This window comes from Ailuropoda melanoleuca, chromosome 5 (assembly GCF_002007445.2).
Source record: "Ailuropoda melanoleuca isolate Jingjing chromosome 5, ASM200744v2, whole genome shotgun sequence".
Lineage (NCBI taxonomy): Eukaryota > Metazoa > Chordata > Mammalia > Carnivora > Ursidae > Ailuropoda > Ailuropoda melanoleuca.
In genome coordinates, this window is record NC_048222.1 from 73,960,516 (window position 1) to 73,981,445 (window position 20,930).

Genomic DNA, 20,930 nt, shown 5'->3' on the forward strand with positions numbered 1-20,930 from the left:
AAAGAGTCTTGCTTTTGTAGGAAGTTTTCCAGAATCCATAAACTATCCATGAGGACAATTCTTCAAACACACAATGATTTCAACAAAATAAAACAAAGCTGTTGGACTTCTGCCCTACGTCGTCAGGGACAAAGGCGTGTCTCTCAATTAGAAAACCCTTTGCTATAGCCTAGCCTCATGACTTGAAGTTGCCTGCTGATTTCTATCAGTTCTAATGCCAATCTGAGCCTGCTCTAAATTCTAAGGGGACAGTGGATACACTGTCTTAAAAACATTCCCACTCTCCTACACCAATAGAGAAACAGATGAACTTTGGAGAAATTTAATAATAGCCAATATTTATTAAGTACTTATTTTGTGCCAGGCACTGCTCTAAGATGTTTATATGTATTAGCACAATTTATCCTTTCTCTGAGAGAAAGCTACTATTTTGGGCCTCATTTCTTTAGATGAAGAAACTAAAGAACAGTGAGGTGAAGTGTCTTTCTCAAAGTAACACACTTGGAAAAGAAGTAGAGCCAGAATTCAATCTCTCATATTTTGTTTTCAGAATCAAGTTCTCAACTGTGTCACATATTGCCTGTGGTGACATAAAATACCACCATCAGTCATCTTCACCCAAAAAAAAAAAACAAACAAACAAAAAAAAAAAAAACAGAACAAAAATCTGTCCTGAGAGGAAAAAGAATTTTTTTTTTAAAGAGGATGATGCATCCACCTTGGAAATTGAGGGTGAGGGATACATTCTAGCAGTCCATGCCCTAAGATATGTCTTCCAGCATCTCTGACATGTGAAGAGCTTGGAAGGCCACACTCCCATCTTTATAATAAGAAAAAACTGAAAGAACTACAGATCAACTCTTCCTGGACCTATCAGAGACCTGAGGTTGTAGGGAATACTGCCACCCCCATATGGATGCAAAGGTGACTACAGAGAGTCACAGCGGAGGTCTGCTTACCTGAAGAGCAGAAACCACTGGAACTATAAACTGTAGGGACATTTAAGTGGTAATTTGGATTTTCTGGAGACTGATTTGGATAAGCCTTAGGAGAGAAACTCTTGGTAGTCACAGTCTTATGGGACCCCACACTTTCCTGGGCTTTACTTCCAGGAAACCTGCCATGTTCTCATGGTGAAATGTTGAAAAGATTCCCTCGTGGCTTTGCCAGGAAAAGGGAAGAGTAACAATGGTAAAATATGCCTGAAGCATTCTCCATAGCAAAGGCCTAATCTCTGGGGAAAAATAAAACTTTACCAGAGCCTAATCCCTCCTGCCATAAGGGCATTTCTCTCACTGTATCACCCTGTAGCTTTCATGATTCACCTAAAGTGGGTGAGGGGATCTCAGGAACACATGTGAAGGCATGCATTTTTGAGCCCACCCGGTGCCAGGTCATCATGAAATTCAATCCCTTTGTGACCTAGGACTGCAGCAAAAACCACAAACACTGCTTTAGGGCCCTCTTGCATATCCCCAAGAAGATCACGTCTGCCAGCTCTCCATGCAGCTGCAGCAGAAGGACAATGTCTGCTCCATGCCTGTTCACAAGGATGACAAAGTCCAGGTGGCTCAGGGACACTACAATGATCATCAAGTTGGCATGGTAGTCCAGGTGTAGAGAAAGGAATATATCATCTACATTGAATGAATGAAGCCTGAGAAGGCTAACAGCATAACTCTTCATGTGGGCACTAACCCGAGCAGGGTGGTTATCATCAGGCTAAAACTGAACAAAGATAGAGAAAAAAATTATTGAGTGCAAAGCGAAATTTTGACAACTTGGAAAAGAGAAAGGCAAATATAAAGAAGAACTTACTGAGAAAATGCAGGATTGAATATAATCTGTTGTGTAACCATAGTTTAACCGTAAATTTTTAGCTACTATAGGCTCCTTTGGAACATTTCAAAATGTCCCTGGAACATTGCATTTCCCTCCTGTTTTGCTACTGACCTGTAGCTCTATAAATCTACTTTTGCAATTTTGATTAATAATGCTATGAATGAAAGTTAAAAATGCCACCAACACCCCACACACTCGAAGGTCGCAGCTCAAGGACACAGGATTACTAAAAGAAAGATTTAGTCATAAGATTACAGAAAGGTTTTTTGCCCCAACCCTAGATTAGTACCACAGCAACAGAGCTGCAGTGGAGTAACAGTGGATTGCAATTGTTAACTCTGCAAGACACAGACTCCCTCTGAGGAGTAGTACTTAGGAAAGTCCAACGTCAACAGGGGAAACAAAAACAAGAATATTAGATACATTTGAAGCCTCTGGCACCTACAGCTATAATAAACATTAGACACAAGCCACTCCTACCCAGATTAACACAAACTTCACACTGAAGGATTATTTAGTTTACTTTCTGTTCTCCAATACATAATGTCGGGCTTTCAACAAAAATAACAAGGGATGCTACAAAGCAAGAAAAAACAGTGACAAAGAAAGAGTCAGAATTAGACTCAGATATGGCAGAGATGTTGGAATTATCATACTAGGAATTTAAAATAAATATGATTAACATGCTAAAGGCTCTAATGGAAAAAGTGGACAAGATGTAAGAACAAATGAGTAATGTAAGCAGAGAGATGGAAACCAGAATGCCTTTCATGGGCTCATCAGTGCACTGGACATGGCTGAGGAAAGAAGCAGTGAGCTTAAAGATAGATCAAGAAAAACTTATCAAACCATCAAGAATGTGAAAAGACAAGGTAGATAATGAAAGGGAAGTTTTCCAAATCATGTGTCTGATAAGGGACTTGTATCTAGCAAGGAGTCTGACTCCTGGTTAAAAACCTATGTGTCATTTTTCAGGTCTGAGCATGAGCAATAACAAATGATTTGTCAGGCAGGCCCATGGTGGAAAGCTGCACTCTGCACACCAGACTAGGTGCATGGCTGGTATATTGCTGTTTCTGAAGGGAATTGTACTCAAGGACTCAAGCCTTTATGGCTGGTCAAGATCATGCTCTTGACATATTTAAGTTCCCAGCCCCAGTGCTTTTATTCTTGGTTCATTTTATCTGAGGCCTTGGACACACGGGAGAGGAGGACAACTTTAACATACTTTTCCCTGCTCCAATTCATTACCCAGTATTTTCACACTCCTAGTCTTTCCCTCTCTTTCTTTCCCTATCCTCACCATCCATAATACTGCCAGAGAGCTTTATTTGGGCCTCCTCAACCTTGAGACAACCTTACCTCCATGCTGAACCATCTGACCCTCAACCAGCACATCATGCCATGCAGAAAAATGGAAAAGGAGAGTACTTCCTCTGGTTTTAGCCTCTTCCTTATACCATCTCAGTAAGTAATTAAGGACTTAACTCTTTCATTTTTGTCTTGTTGCTTAAAGAGCTACTCTGACACTTGGAAATTATGCTTTTTCTCCCAGCTCAGCTGCACTCCTGACAGCTAAAGTACATTTAAAAAATTTTACAACTCAGGCACCTGGGTGGCTCAGTCAGTTAAGTGTCTGTGTTTGGCTCAGGTCATGATACCAGGGTCCTGGGGTTGAGCCCCATGTCGGGCTCCTTGCTTAGCAAGGAGTCTGTTTGTTCCTTTTCCTCTGCCCCTCCCCCAGCTTGTATTCTTTCTCTCTCTCTCTCAAATACATAAATAAAATCTTTTAAAAAATTAACAACCCAGGGTGGGGGAATGGGATAGACTGGTGATGGGTAGTAAGGAGGGCATGTATTGCATGGTGCACTGGGTGTTATACGCAACTAATGAATCATCGAAATTTACATCAGAAACCAGGGATGTACTGTATGGTGACTAACATAATATAATAAAAAAACGTTAAAAAAATTAACAACCCAATAATAAAAAATAACCTAATTAAAAAATGGGCAAAAGGGGCACCTGGGTGGCACAGTGGTTAAGCGTCTGCCTTCTGCTCAGGGCGTGATCCCAGCGTTATGGGATCGAGCCCCACATCAGGCTCCTCTGCTATGAGCCTGCTTCTTCCTCTCCCACTCCCCCTGCTTGTGTTCCCTCTCTCGCTGGCTGTCTCTATCTCTGTCAAATAAGTAAATAAAATCTTAAAAAAAATGGGCAAAAGATCTAGACAAATATTTTTCCAAAGATATACGAAAGGACAAAAAAGCATGTGAACAGATGTTCAGCATCACTACGTATCAGAGAAATGCACAAGAAATGAAATAACACTTTGTATCCACTAAGATGGTTGTAATAAAAAAGATGGATAATAATGTGTTGGCAAGGGTATAGAGGAGTTGGAACCCTCATACATTGCTAGGGTGAATGTAATATTGTACAGCTTTAAAAAACAATCTGGCAATTCCTGAAAAGGTTAAAATAGAGTTACCATATGACCTAGAAATTCTACTCCTAGCTATGTATGCAAAAGAGATGAAATGAAATGCAATGAAAGAGAACTGAAAACATGCCCTTATAAGAACGTGTACACAAATGATCATAGCAGCTTTATTCATAATAGCCAAAAGGTAAGAATAACTCAATGTTTATCAATTGATGAATGGTTAAATAAAATGTGGTATATCCAAACAATGGAATATTATTCAGCAATAAAAAGAAATGAAGTACTTGGTACTTGCTGCAACATAGATAAACCTTAAAAACAGTAACTTAAGTGAAAGAGACAGTCACAAAGGACCACATATTGTGATTCCATTTATAGGAAATGTCAAGAATAGGCAACTTTTTATAGAGAGAAACAGGTCAGTGGTTGTCTACACCTGGAGGGGTAACAGAAGAATTGAAGAGTGATGTTTAAGTCATGTGGGGTCTCATTTGGAGGCAAAGAAAATATTCTAAAACTGATTGTCATGTTGGATGTCATGATGAATGATGGACTCTGTGAATGTACCAAAAGCCATTGAATTTTATTCTTTAAAGGGATGAAATGTAAGTTATATGAATTATATCTCAATAGAGCTATAAAAAGATATATTTAAAGTGTTAAACATTGTATATAATTTCTGAATGAACAAAGGTGAAATTAATTAGAAATGTACTGACCATATCTCTATACAGTTTAAAATACATTTAATATTTTTTAAATCTCTTTTGAACACAGGTATATTTCTAGTTCATAGGATAATATTTGACATACAATAGTATTCAATAAATATTTGTTTAATTAATCAAAAGTTACATATGTATAGGGCACCTGGGTAGCTCATTTGGTTTAAGTGTCTGACTTCAGCTCAGATTGTGATCTCAGGGTTCTGGGTTTGAGTCAAACTCCACACTCAAAGGGTGATCTACTTGTCCCTCTGCCCCTCCCCTGCTTGTGCATGCACCCTCACTTTCTCTCTCAAATAAATAAATAAATAAATAAATAAAATCTTTTTAAAAATTACATAAGTGTAATTAGAATACTGGGAGAGGAAAGTAAGAATAGAAAAGAAGAAATATATAAAGTGATAATGCTTGAACTTTCCAAAATGAATGAGATATAGATCCAGGGAGTTCAGAGAACACCAAACAGGATAAATACCAACAAAATAAAAAAATAAAAAAATAAAAACACACCTTGGTCAACATACCCAAACTGTAGAAAATCAAAGACAGCTGGAGAGTGGGAGGATTAGAATTATAGTATACTCCTTGTCAGAAATCATGCAAGCAAGAAGAAAATGGGGTAAAATATTTAAAGTTTGAAGGGTAAAAAAAACCACCTAAAACTGTTATTCTTTGAAAGTGAAGGAAAACAAAGACTTTCAGATAAACAAAAACTGAGAGAACTCAACACAAGCACATATGCCCTTCAAGACATATAAAAATAACTTATTCAAGTAGGAGGCAAATAATACAGATCATTTTATGTGTTGAATTGTGTTTACCAAAAAAAAAAAAATGTTGCAGTCCTAATGTTCATTACCACAGAAAGTGACCTCATTTGAAAATGAAAGTAATCAAGTAAAAATGATGTCATCATGGCATAAACCCGTATTTAAAAGGGGAAGGAGATTTGCACACAGAGGCAGACATGCCTAAAGACAAGACAAAGCAGAGACATGGAGAGAATGTCATCTACAAGCTGAGAAAAAGCCTGAAGCTACCAGAAGCTGGGAGAGAGGCGTGGGACAAACTCACACCCCAAGCCTCATCCATCACTGATTTGGTTGACTTAGATGATGAGGCTTTAGACTCAGAAGTGATGCTGAAATAATTCAGATTTGGGGGATATGGGGATAGAGTGAACAGCTCTCAGAGGGTACTAAGCTGCCAACATTTTGACTTTTGACTTCTAGCCCCTGAAATTGTGAGACAAATTTCTGTTGTTAAATCCACCCAGGATGGAGTACTTCATTATGGTTGCCCAGGACACTAATACAGATCATAGCAACAGTAAGTTGTTCCTTTTCCTCTGCCCCTCTGCCCCTCTTCAAGGGGAGAAGAGACCTTGAAGAAGAGACCGTTGTAGAAACCTGAATGTTCAACATGCTTCTGGTAAGATCTCAGATAGAAATGAGGGACATGTTATTCATAACTGGAGGAAAGGAGATCCTTATAAAGTAGCAGAAAACTTGTCTGAATTGTGTCCTGTTGGGCAGTAAGTAGAATTTGTAAGCGATGAACTCAGATATGTAGTTGAGGCTGTCTCTGACAAAGTGTTGTAGGCAGGTCTGATTTCTCCTTGCTGCTTATAGTAACATGTAAGAGGAAGGAATTGCTAGCCAGAATTTAAAGAGGTGGATTGACCATGTTAGCAGAAACACTTCCAGCTTGGATGCAGGGAGACAGAGACCAGACAAAATGAAGGCAGACTTTCAGACTTCTAGGATTCTATAGGCAGGAAACAGGTGAATAGAGCAATTCAGCTGTGAGCATGTGTTACTCTTCAAAAAAAAACAGAAGAATTTCCTCACGGGAAGTTCAGAGGCCAGTGGATCTGTCATTGACATTAGGGCTCTGAGGCCAAAAGCTCAGGGCACTGGGCCACAGCCTTCTCCATTCCAAAAGTCAGGGCCACATCATGAGTTCCAATGGGTGGGGTTACTTCCTAGGCAGAGAAGGATGAGCCAACACCCATGGCTGCCACCCCAGTAGGCCCAGAAGACAAAGCATTGAACCAAAGAGAGTTAGTCTCAAGACTTAAATTTAATAGAATTGGCCCTGCTAATTTTCTGACTTGTATAGGACCCATGACTTCCTTTTTCCTTCCTATTTCTTCATCTTAGAATGGGAATGTCTATCCCAGGCCTGCCCCACCACTATATTTTTGAAGCAGGTAACTTGTTGTCTGATTTAACAGATTCACAGGTGAAGAGGAATTTTGCCCCAGAATGAAGCACACCCCAAGCTCTATCCATAACGATCTGAGTGATTTAGATGATGAGATTTTAGAGCTAGAGTTGATACTAAAGTGATAAAGATTTTTGGGATGTTGAAATAGGGCAAACAGATTTTGCATGTAAGGAGCACACAAAGTTAGGAGGCTTGGAGACAGACTATTATGAATTGAATTGTGTCCCCCACACAATGAGATGTTGAAGTCCTAACCCCAGCACCTGAGAATGTCACTTGATTTGGAAATAGAATCTGTTCAGGGATAATGAAGTTCGAATAAAGTCATTAGGGTGGGCCCTAATCCAATATGAATGGTATCCTTGCAAAGAGGGGAAATTTGGACACAGAGTTAAACACAGAGAGAGACAATGATGTGAAGATACAAAGAGAATACGATATACAAGCCAAAGAATGCATGAGACTGTCAAAAGCTAGGAGAGGGCATGGGGTTGTTTCTCTCTCGCAGCCCTTGGGGGCGCACCAATTTTGCTGACACCTTGATTTCAAACTTCAGGCCTCCAGAATCAAGAGACAATAAATTTATGTTGTTTAAGCCACCCATTCTGTGGTAATTTATTGTGGAATTCTCAAAAATTTGGCTCTACATAAAGAAACAACAATATCAATAATCACTTTAAATGTGAATGCTCTAGGGGCGCCTGGGTGGCTCAGTCATTAAGCATCTGCCTTTGGCTCAGTGCGTGATCCCGGTGTTCTGGGATCGAACCCCCGCATCAGGCTTCTCTGGGAGCCTGCTTCTTCCTCTCCCACTCCTCCTGCTTGTGTTCCCTTTCTCGCTGGCTGTCTCTCTCTGTCAAATAAACAAATAAAATCTAAAAAAAAATAAATGTGAATGCTGTAAATATAGCAATTAAAAAACAAAAATTTCAGAGGAGATTAAAAAACACTGCACAACTATATTGTCTATAAAAAACTTACTTTAAATATAAGGATTTAAATATAGATCGAAAATAAAGGGATAGAGAAAGATATGCCAGCTAACTCTAATCAAAGAAAGTTGAAGTGGCTATATTAATTTCAGACAAAGCAAACTTCATTACAAGGAAGATTATCAAGGATAAAGAGAGAGATTACATAATGATTGATAAAGGGTCAATTCTGCAAGAAGATATAACAATCCTAAACATGTATGCACCTAACATTAGAGTGTCAAGCTACTTGAGGCAAAACCTGCTAGATCTCCAAGGAGAAATAGATGAATCCACTATCACTTGGTGGAGGTGGACATTGGGGCCCATGAAGTCATCCCTAAATTGACATTACCATCTCTTTGCCAAGTATTCTTTATTTTTATGACTGTCCACAATCCACAAAAACATGGGTTATATGCATTAGGATACATTATATCATGACATATTTAACATGCAACACATATATTCATTATATCTAGGCATCTTCCTCAAAAGATCATCACTTCTTTTAATAATTGCCCAGTGATTCTTTGTTTTTTTTCCTGCATGTTTCCTCCCAAAAGCTATCCTCTATAAGGTGTGGTTAATGTCATCAAGACACCATCATATAGATGGACACCCAACTGAATCTTTCTTTAATTGCCTGGAGCACATCCTGGGACCTTTAGATTCAAACAAAAGAGTTGATTTCTGTAGGCTAATATCTTCACCCTTATGGGGCATCTGTAAATCTATCTAAGAGAAAGTATCATTCTCTTGTTCTAGCCTTTCCTTTTCACCATTATTCATTTTTCAGCCCCTTTTAGATCAGCAAATACCTTTCCTTCTTTTAATTCATTATTGGTTTTCATTCAAATCTTCCTTCCATCCCCAGAGTACAACTGTAAGGTTCAGCAGAGGATCAACCTGTACCGGTGGCAGTATGGAGTCTGGCCAAAGCCCTTTGTCCATTTCAGTCAAATAGAGTAAGACTGGATAAGCACAAGCTTATGACTGTCTCATCCAGTGGACAGAAAATCAGAAACAGATCCAGGTTAGACAGGTAGGGAAAAACAGCCCAATATCCCCTTAGGAAATTGTACAGAGATATTCAAGCATATTGTCATGGTGGCATGTTAAGCAATTCTTTTTTTCTGAAATTCTTAAATGAAATCCAATTCCTGGCACTACAGAATTGGGTAGAGATAAAGAACAGAAAATTAGAAGTAGAGAAAAAGTTTATGTAGGTTCCCATGTCTCACTCCTCTTCTTTACCTTCTGCAATATCTCAACAACCTATCCAATGGAAAATTCCCTTTACTTTCATGCAAATTCAATTTTGACACACATTTATTCAACCATAGAGGTCATCACTTCAGTCCATTATCACTCTCACTTTTGTAAGCAAGTGTTTCCACTGCTCATTCCAATGGTCAGTCAGCTCACTACTTTGTAGAGGTGGACCTTCTTGCATATGATGCTTTTTAGTCCATGTTGCAGTATACCTGCAATAAAACTGGTTCTTTGGTTAGGTGATATGTAAGCAAGAAGTCCAAACGGAAATAATATCCTCTGTGGTGTTAGGGGAATTTGCTTCAGCTATCAGATATGCAAATGCAAACCCAGAATGTGTATCTATCGCAGTAAAGGCCCATTGGTATCCACCACAGAGCCATGGCTTACCTGCCAGCTATGGGTGGCCCAGATCACCTTGGTATGAGGCCCATGACTATATTTAGTCTCTGATGTTCCTGTTAACAGGCAGAGAAGTTATTAGTTACCTTTCAAGTTTCTGAGTGAGATAGTTAGATACATCTTCTTCCTGCCCATTGTTGCATTGCTCGTATGTCTACAGCCACTATCTCCTTACCCAAAAGTCCACCCTCTGAGAGCAAATGGGCATTCACTTTTGGGTTCAAGTCACCTTAGAAGTCAGAAGCGGATTTTTGATGGGTATTAACATGTCCCACTCGAGTTTTCCCCCTCAAATCCAGGTTTTCCATAACAGAACACCCAGAAGGGTGTTCCTTTAATTTTCCAGTCATCTAGAGGATTCTTTTCCAAATCACATTTCCAGTCCATTAGTCCTAATCCAAAAGTCCTGGCTGTTGCCACAGGGTGGCAGTAACAGACTTTTGCCAGAAGCTATAGTCAGCACACCTGCCAGTAACAGAAAGTTCTACAATCACCAGCTTGTTCAGTCCTCTTATCATTTACAGTTAACAATTAGGATCTATCAGCTTTTTTATAGGCCATATTGAACTATGACATAAGAAATTTGTGGGCACTAATATTACAGCTTGTCACAGATCCATAATTAAAGCCAAAATCGCTCTCCAGCGTATCTCATAGGGTTTTAAATTAACTACTTGAGTGGGCTCAGGTAATTCTAAAGGTTTCCTATTTAACATGCCTATTTAAAATGGGGGGAGGGGAGCAGACTTGCACAACATCTCTTTCCCAATGATTTGGATAAGGCAAGAGCCTATTCAGACATCACATCCCTTGCAATGATACATTCTGGTAAGAGTGAGACAGTAACCATACACAATTTGTATCCATAAATCCCCACTTTGAGCCATACTTTCACTTGCTAGCCTTCTACCCACACATCACCACATTCCCCTAATGTAATTACAGTGCCCATTAACACTACATTAGCACGTCTGGGTACCAGTGTCTAGCAATCCCAATAAAGTTTCTACAACACCCATAGGCCTCTTGACCCAGACCAATGCAAATGGCTGTGGGTCCCCTACTGGGGTTTTTCTCTAACTTGGGCTTTCCCATCACTCAGAATCATAATTGTCTCTTTGTTTTGCACTTTTTACATTGACATAGGTTCTGAAGAAATTTTGGACTCTTCTCTTGTGTAATACTCAGATTTTTAATCTGCCAAAATTAGGGTCGATTGAATGAATCTGTCTCAATCATTTTACAGTCTGAGGAGTTGGTGCTGGCATGTTTATAATCTTTTGTAGCAACTCATTAACATTTAGTGACTACTCCAATTATCTCCCCCCTTTTTGTGCCATTTTCAATCAACCATAAAACATTTCTGCCTGGTTCAGTTGACCCAAGGTTTTTGCCCATTCCTTGTATCCTTCTTGCCCCATTTCTTCTGAATAAACTTTCTTTCCCCAGTCATTAAACCTTGTTCAGAAAAGCTGAGCGAGGAGGGCTGGAGGAGCTTCCCTCAAATTATTTTGCCCCCTCCCACACACAGGGTAGATGCTGAGATGTCCACAGACTTGAAACTCTTTCATCTCAGCATCAATCATCACCTGACTCAGAATCACAGTGTTACGTTATGCATCATCATACAACCAACCCAAAGATGCTAGCATTCCCAGCACTTCAGTAGCCTTGGAGTATTCCATTTACTATCCAAGCGAGGAGATGGGTAATTTTCCTTCCCAGGGCTTGTATCACACGCTCTTGCCATTTTACAGCTTAACCGAGTGGGAGTTTGCCCCTCTAACCACATCTCTGTGAAAGCCTCAAGCCAGGTTAGGCTCCTGAGTACAACCGCACATGGTATCACCTCTAACTCCCCAAACTCAATTTCCATTTCAATAGTAATTCCCAGAAGAGCTGCAAAATGGATCTAAAAGGCAGCTTAACTCTATAATTGACTAAATTCCAATCAAAGCTAGTATCTTCCCAAACTCCTTCCAGATACTCCATTCCTCCCTTTTACAGACAGTCACAGGCCCTAAATGGTGGCCCTAGCAGCTTCAGCGTGCTCTTGGTCGCTTTACCTAAAATAGGAGCAGCAAGGCTCCAATTCTTGGCTGACTGCCCCCCAGTTTGAATCTCCTTTGCTTTTGCCCCTGACCCCAGGCCCACAAATGCTTTTCTGCCTACGCGTGAAAGGAGTAATCCTGTGAACTCAGCCTAGAATGGGCAGGGAGAAACCCCCTAGAAACAATATCTTCATCCCCCTCACCACCTGTATCTCATCTTTCTTTCTCCTAAACAGTGCTTTAGCCTTTAATATCTAAATTAGAGTGGGTGGGGGCTTCATTTCAAATGTCCCATCTGGGTCACTAACATTATGGTATTCAGCTAACAGTATGGCATTTCCCCATTTGGGTACTTTGAAAAAAACTCACCACTGGACTCTACAGTGTGTACTCACACAAGTCTTTTACTTAAAGATAAAGGAATCAAAAAGGGGTTAAGAGGTACAAACTTTCAGGTACAAGATAAATAAGTCATGGAGATAAAAAGCACAGTATAGGATATACAGTAAATTAAGATTGTAATTAACGTTGTTTGGTGACAGATGGTGACTATACTTACCATGGTAAACACTGAGTAATGTACAGCATTGTTGCAATATTATGTTGTGCACCTGAAACTAATATAACATTATACGTAATTATACCTTAATAAAAAAAATAAAATAAAGGTAAAGGATGCAGGGCAGCAGGAGAAAGAGAATGCAAGCAAGCATCAAGGAGACCCCAGAGACATTACAGGGCCCAAACTCCCCAGGGCCCTTTCTCCATGGACTGACTGAACCTCTTGCTTGAACCAGAAATCTGTGCAAGGAATCTTAGGTAGAAAACCCACCAAAAAGCTCTCAGTGGCTCCTTAAGTAGTTGAGCCAGGTTATCAAACTGGTTACGCCAGTTGCAAAGCAGCACTAAAGAAATTGACCCTTGAGGTCACTGGTGGTGGGGGTTTGGGTCTTAAGCAGCACATCATAAATACCACTGTCACTATCTTGGCCAAAAGTAAAACCGGACATCCAGGGGTCCCCAGAGATAAAGATTGAGCCGTTCCAGTCTAAAGGTAAATCAACTCTCTCTCTACATATCACCTTACTGGGAAACTTAAAACATTTATTGCCTATATTATTAATTATTACACTACCGTTGAATATTAAATAAATATTAAATAAAAATTGTTTACATTTTATGTATATATGTTTATATGTATATGTTTATATATATGTATATATGTTTTATCTCTCCAGCTATATCATAAGTGTTCTGATGAATAAGTCCATTTATTAGTTGTAAATTAACATTTATTGAAAAGAGGCATGACAGTGATATAATGAATATGTGAAGAGAATTGACATTGAGATGAATTAGAAATACATTATTACTAACCCAAAGCACTAAAAGGGACTCTGTAATCACCATGAGAGAGATGCCAATAGCCAGTTCCTGTGTGGGGAAATCTAGTATCTATTTGGGTTTCATATCACTGAAATATGGCACTCCAAAGTGCTAGTCAATATAATACTCTGGGTTCTATGAGCTCAGCAAAACAAGAAAAAAATGAAAAAATAAGGGGAAAGAAAAAAACATAATTTTTGTTATAAACAACTTGATTTTCTTTTTTTCTTTCTCTTATCTTTCTGTTTTTTAAAGGAAATTCTGGAGAATCACATATGATGAGCTGAAATACTGGCAATTTTTTTTTTTTACTTGTGTGATAGTTATACAGTTATTTATTTTAGTTTTTCATTGTACTGGACTTTTATGTTTTATTCACTTTTTGAATGTGTGTTGTATTTCACAAATTTGAACACAAAATTTTACAAATTTATGAGAATTGACAAATTATTGAAAATAAAAAACTTCATAAAATCAGTAAACTAAAATAAATAATGATCCCATATAACAGCAATAATGAATCAAAAGATATAATTGAAAGAAATCAAATGAATCTTAATTTTTAAGAAAGTATTCCAAATACCGCGAGGGGGTGTTGGAAAGGTCTGGAAGAGATGACTCCTTATGTGTCCAGACAGTAAATTGAGACCCATCTGAGTTGGAAGTCATGTCTAGCTACGTTTTATCTAGGAACATGAAGAATTACTTAAGCCATTTTTTTCCTTCTTATTTCTCACTACAAAGGTCAGACTTCCTCTCTAAAGTATTCCTGACTGTTCTAGGAAAATCCCCTTTCCTTACATTATACAGTGCACTAAATAGCTCTAACTTTATCAGAAGTGAACTTCTCTACACAAATAAGATCAAGAAATACATTTGTTGAAATATATCACCTCCTTCCCAGCCTTCTTTTTTTTTTTTTTTAAAGATTTTATTTATTTATTCGACAGAGATAGAGACAGCCAGTGAGAGAGGGAACACAAGCAGGGGGAGTGGGAGAGGAAGAAGCAGGCTCACAGCGGAGGAGCCTGATGTGGGGCTCGATCCCATAACGCCAGGATCACGCCCTGAGCCGAAGGCAGACGCTTAACCGCTGTGCCACCCAGGTGCCCCTCCTTCCCAGCCTTCTTAACAGCCTTTCTAACAAATGCATGCGACAGAACTATATTTTGTTTGTTTGCTATTTTTATTCTTTTTGATCAAGATATCAAGCCTCAGCCTAGTTGTCTTATGTGGAGTTCATTTGAAACATGCTAGTTCGATCTCAGTAAATGTGGTAGCAAAAGTATGAAGTCATATAAAAACGCTCTTTGTGAGAAAGAAATGATGTGATTGTCTAAACTGGGGTTTCCTCTGGATGCTGACATTCATTTTCTACTGTGAATTATATTTATTTGTACTTATGGCATGACTGATTCTCCCTATGAGGTTTCTTACTCTTTAGAGACAGAGATTCCACTGAATTCATTTTTGGTGTTCCTACCAAATCTAGCTATGTATTTTGACCATTCTAAGCATTGAATAAATGAATAGTAAGTTTATTTTTTAGTGATAGCATTCAATTATTCATTTATTGAAAATAAGCACCTCTGATATAAAATAAGTATAAGGAGAAATTTGTTTTTTTTTCCTCCCCACATATTCCAAATGGTTAAATAATTAATAAACACAATACGTTACATTATTCTCATTTTGGGGAATAAGAGTAAGACTAGATTCCCTTTGGACTTCATGCTTCCCAAGTCATCTCCATGAAGTGGAAAATAAATACTGCTACTATTTGGCTGAACAGAGACAGAACAATTCATATTGTACTTTCACAAGAACATGTGCAGTAGTGATGACACCATTCTACGTTTACAGCCCTCAGACATTACCAAAGCTCTCTCACATTTAACTTCACAACAACCCTTCGAGTCCATAGGAAGATTTGACCTTCATTTCATGGATAAGAAAGCAGATTTTAACAATGCTATATTTGCTCAAGTCATATTTCCTGCGAGAAGCAGGGAAGTCAAGCTGAATCCAGACTTTGGGGTCCCCTAGGTGTGTTTTCCAGTGTACATCATTGTCATACACAGGCTTAAGACAGCATAAGGAAGAACTAATCTACAGATAAGTATTGTTTCAAAATTCAAACCAGCTAATGCATTTGAAATAATGAACTATAAATCAAAAAACAAATTACAGCTTAAAGAAAAACCAAATGGAAGTGTAAGCAATTTACTTTTTTTGTCACTATAATTGTTTTTATTTTTTTTCCTTCTCTTAGGTGGCTAATTCACAGTTACATTAATGAAAGAAGATTTTAGATTATTATTTTAGCAACCTCTGTCAATTCAATGCAGTAAGACTGAAAATCTATTCTTACAGTTTCTTAAAATACCATTTGTTGAGTGTCAAGGGCTGTGTTAAGCATTCTATCAACATAATTTTCTTAAATCATCTTAATGATCTTATGATGGGGTAAATATTACTTTTCTATTACAAGAAAGCTGAAGTTCAATGAGGTAAAAAACTTGTCTAAAAACACATGGGCTAAGATTTACGTTAGCCTACGCTACTAAGTTTGGAGCCCCTATATGTAAGGGAGAAAATCTGGAAAGAATCTTAGAAATTATGACATGTGATGTTAATTCCTATGTCAGTCACTGCTCAATCCCAGAAGCAGAATCACCAAGATATATATGGATTTGTTATAAGGACTTGATATTGTAGTTGTGGGTCTGGTTTAACTCTGGGTCTCTGTAAGGTTATTATCTTTGTGTTCAGTTCTGGAGTCTACAGTCACAGGACAGGCAGATGGGCATGGAAGAAGGGAAAGTAAGATCAAGTAGGCACAAGCTAAAGAATGGTGTGAAAATCTGCATCAGTTCTTGTCACCTATGAACTTGTGAGGAGGCTATCCTGCAGAAGCCAGGGACTTTGGTCACAGAGGATCTCAGGCAAGTAAGATAAGTAGGCAGATGAGTGATAGTGCATTTCCTCAACAAAATGGCTGCTGCTTCATCTCTGTCCTCCAAGTGTCCCTTAAGAATTTCTCTTCTGGCCAGTGCTAACTGGAAACATATAGGAAAGGAAATCTAGCCAAACAGAGATTGGTAGTGGCTGCTTGAAATATTGGGTTATGAAGGATTCTGAGACTAAGAGTTCTGTTATTGATTAGTAATGTCTGCTGTGGGCACAATAGAGGGAAGTCATGATAAATGCTACATAAATGTGCCACTATATCCTTCACTATTATGCTTCTCTTCAGAAAATAAGATTATAAGAAATGTGGATAAGTAAATCAATAATAGAACTGTATACATTTATTAAAAGTATTTAACATTGAGGGAAAGAAGCTCCCCAAATTTATAGAATAGATATCAAGAAAATAATCATGTGTTCTTACAAAACACCCCTGCTGGAGACAAAACACAGAGCAAAATGGACATTTTTAAATTCATTGGGAACATAAGGATGAATGGACTTTTGTAATATTCACTTTTTCACTAAGATCTTGCTCAGAAATGCATATAAATATGCACTTATAAACATTCTTCTTAACATGCAAATTATAAAGCACTTGAGATTCATTATCAATTACTCATATTAAGTGAATCAATCATGTTTTACTTGGTGCTGATTTTGAACATTAGGTTCCCCATTGCAGCAGACTAGAGCAGTGAGTAATTGAGGAAATGTTCCTCACTTGCACACTGGTGTATTTTGATAAGCTTACATAGAACTCTCTGATTTAGAGTCACAAAAACATTTATCTTTTTTATGCATATTCATTATCACACTCTGAAGCAAATAAAATTCCAATTTTCAAAGACAAAGAAATTCAGGCTCACAGATGTGAAATTGCTTATGACAATATAATAATTCTAATCCAGTTTTATTGACTGCAAAGCCTGCTATATAAATTTTCCTGATGACTGTATCAAATGCACATGTTGGCACCAGCAAGAGGGAAATACTTTCGTTCTGGGAAAGACTCAATAAGCATGCACAGGAATTCTGCTTTCTATCCAGGGCCTCCATTCATTGACTACCTCACCATTTGTTCTTGTGAGTGCTTGCTTGAAGCAGGCACACATGAGGGTAATATTGTCCCCTTTTTTTGGTAGGGGACATACGCACATGGAAAGGTAGACCAAGAGTATGGTAGAGGATGCTGTAAATTTTAAGTTTCTAGCAAAATTCCATTCGCAAGTATTTGCCTCTATATATTTGCTTAGTTCCACTAGAATAGGTGTTCCATTAAAGTGGAAGTGGGTATAGGGTCTTTTTGTGCTGAATGTGTGGTATCTTGAGGACAGGTGGAAAATTGAGGTTTGTTCCTTTCAGATAAGCCAAAGGAAAAAAAAATCATGGGGATTTGTAAAGGGAGCAAATATTTTCCGAGCAGGGCACTCTGAATCTCATTTGGTCTTTGCAGCCATGCTTAAGATAGGTCTCATCATTCCCATTTTATAAATGACAAAGCTAAGTTTCAAACAGTTTGAGGGGACTGCTGAAGGCTCCAAAACTAGTGAGAATCCATTATTCTTATCCTCACAGAGTTTTTCCTTATTGTGAAGAAAAATTTCCTACTTGTTCCATCTTTTGGGGTCATAGAAGAAGTCCAAATTCCTGTGTAACAAATAAATCTTAAAGGACAAATAATGGGTCTAACCTAAAAGGTAAAAATTACTCTTTAAGGTGACCATACAAAAAAGCAATGAACAGCAATAAGGGATTTGAGTAGACCCATATGTACAATAGACCCATTTCCCCAAGGGCATCCAATTCTCCTCTTCAGTGGCAACATCCATATTAACAGTAGGTACCATAAACTGAAAATTGACAAAATGCTTCACAACAACCAAAAGAAGTACTTATTTTTCCCTGAAATTGTGTATCTGAGAAGTCTAAGGTATAGAGTAAGTATGTAAATTTCCTGAAGTCATACAACAAGTAAGGGGTGGAGCCTAGAATTGAATGCCATTAGTCTGACACCAACAAGGCGCTCGAAAGTACTACATTCTGCGGTCTACAAGTAAAAAAAGTTCAGGCAACAACAACTACAACAACAGGAGAGAAAGTAAGAAGAAAGCCTTCACCAAAAACTCAATGGTATTTTTTTTTCCCTACTCTGGGCTATTTTCAGCAGCTGGCGATAAGAACCAATTAACTAGTACAGCTACTACTACCACTACTAAATACATTTTTTTAAAAATCAAAAAGTGTCTTGAAAAGTACATTGACAATTGACTGTACAGAATTTTAAAATAGACTTTACTTTTAGAGCAGATTTAGGTTCCCAGCAAAATTGAGCAGAATATGTAAAAAGTTGCATGCACCGACATGCCATCTGGAATCCCCTCCACTATCAATATTCTGCGCCATAGTAGCGCATTTGTTACTACTATGTACTGCTAGTTGATTAACCTACATTGACACATCATTATCACCCAAAGTCTACGGTTTATATTAGGGTCCACATTTGGTGTTGTATATTATTTGGGTTTTGACAAATGTAATGACATGTGTCTACTGCTGCAGTATCAGACGGAATAATTTCACTGACCTAAAAAATCCTGTATGCTTAACCTATTCATTCCCACCCCCAACCCTTGGCCCTGATCTTCTCACAGTCTCCATATTGTTGTCTCTTTCAAGTTGGAATCCATGCAATATGTAGCCTTTCCAGCTTGGCTCCTTTCACTTAGTACTTAATGCTCCTCCATGTCTTTTCATGACTTGATAGTTCATTTCCTTGTAATGCTGGAATTCAATTGTCTGGATGTACCACAGTTTATTTATCCATTTTCCTACTGAAGGACATCTTGACTGCTACCAAGTGTTGACAATAAACCTGCTGTAAACACCTGCATGCATGTTTTTGTGTAGACATAATTTGTCAATTGATTTGGGTAAATACCAAGGAGTATAATCATTGGATGATATGGTTAAGAGTATGTTTAGTTTATAAGAAACTACCAAACTGACTTCCAAAATGGCTGTACCATTTTGCATTGCCACCAACAATAAATAAGTGTTACTGTTGCTCCACATCCTCAACAGCATTTGGTGTTAGTGTTGTGTATTTTGGTCATTCTAACAGGTGGACAATAGCATTTCATTGGTGTTTTAATTTGTAATTCCCTGGGAACATAGGATATTGAACATCTTTTCATAGGTTTATTTTTCATCTGTATATCTTCTTTGATGAGGTATCTTTTGCCCATTTTTTAATCAGGTAGTTCATTTTGTTATTATTGAGTTTTCAGGGTTTTTAAAATACTTGGTTAACAGTCCTTTATCAGAGGTACCTTTTGCAAATATTTACTCCCAGTGTGTGTCTTGTCTTTTCATTCTGTTAATATTGTCTTTCACAGAGCTTAAGTTTTTAATTTTAATGAAGTCCAGCTTATAAATTATTTTTGTCATGGACTGTGCCTTTGCTGTTGTATCTAAAAAGTCATTTCCATACCAAGCCCAAGTACATTTTCTCCTATGTTATTTTCTATGAATTTTATAGTTTTGCATCTTATATTTAGGTCCACTATCCATTTTGAGTTAATTTCTGTGAAGAGTGTAAAGTTTGTTTCTAGATGCACTTTTTGTTTGCTTATTTGGGCATATGGAGGTCCACGTGTTGACAAAAGTATCTTTGTTCCATTGCATTGCCTTTGCTCCTTTGTAGAAAATTGATAATATTTATGGGGGTATGTTTCTGGGTTGTCTGTTCTGTTCCACTTATCTATTTCTCTATTCTTTTGCCAATAAACACAATGTCTTGATTACTGTAGATTTATAGTTAGTCTTGAAGTTGAGTATTCTCAGTCCTCCAACATTGTTCTCCTTCAATATTGAGTTGACTATTCTGAATCTTTTGTCTTTACATATAAAAATTAGAATCAGATTATTGATGTCCAAGAAATCAGATTTTGACTAGGATTCCAGTGAGTCTATAGATCAAGTTGAGAACTGATATCTTGACAATATAGAGTCTCCAATACATGAAAATGGAATATCTCTCTATTTATTTAGTTATTTGATTTCTTTCATCAGAGATGATAGTCTTCCTTATCTAGAACTTGAATATATTTTGTTGGATTTGCCTCTAAGTATTTCATGGGGAGGGTAGGAAATGGTAATGTGTTTTTAATTTCAAATTCCACTTGTTCATTGTTGACATATAGGAAGGGAGTCAGCTTTTGTGTATTAAACTTGTGTTCTGCAACCTTGCTATAACTCTTCATTAGTGCCAAGAGTTTTGTCGATTCTTTTGGATTTTTCTACATAGACAATCATGTCATCAAGAAACAAAGGCAATTTTATTTTTTCCTCAAACTGCCTATGTTTTATTTCCTTTTCTTATCTTACTGTATTAGCTAGGGCTCCTAGCGTAATCTAGAAAAAGTGTAGTGAGAGAGGATATCCTTGCCTTGCTCCTAATTTCAGCAGGAAACTGAGTTTCTCACCATTAGATACAAAATTAGTTGTAGGGTTTAAGGAGATATTGTTTACAACCTGAAGAAGTCACTCTTTTTTTCTAGTTTGCTGAAAGTTTTTATCATGAATGGGTATTGAATTTTGTCAAAAAATTTTTCTTCATTTATTAATATGG

At 37.8% G+C, this 20,930-nt stretch overlaps 1 pseudogene; it reads left to right on the forward strand.

Annotated features, from left to right (window-relative positions):
* Positions 1–1,399: 1,399 nt before the first annotated feature.
* Positions 1,400–1,837, forward strand: LOC100479764 (annotated as a pseudogene).
* The last annotated feature ends 19,093 nt before the right edge of the window (positions 1,838–20,930 follow it).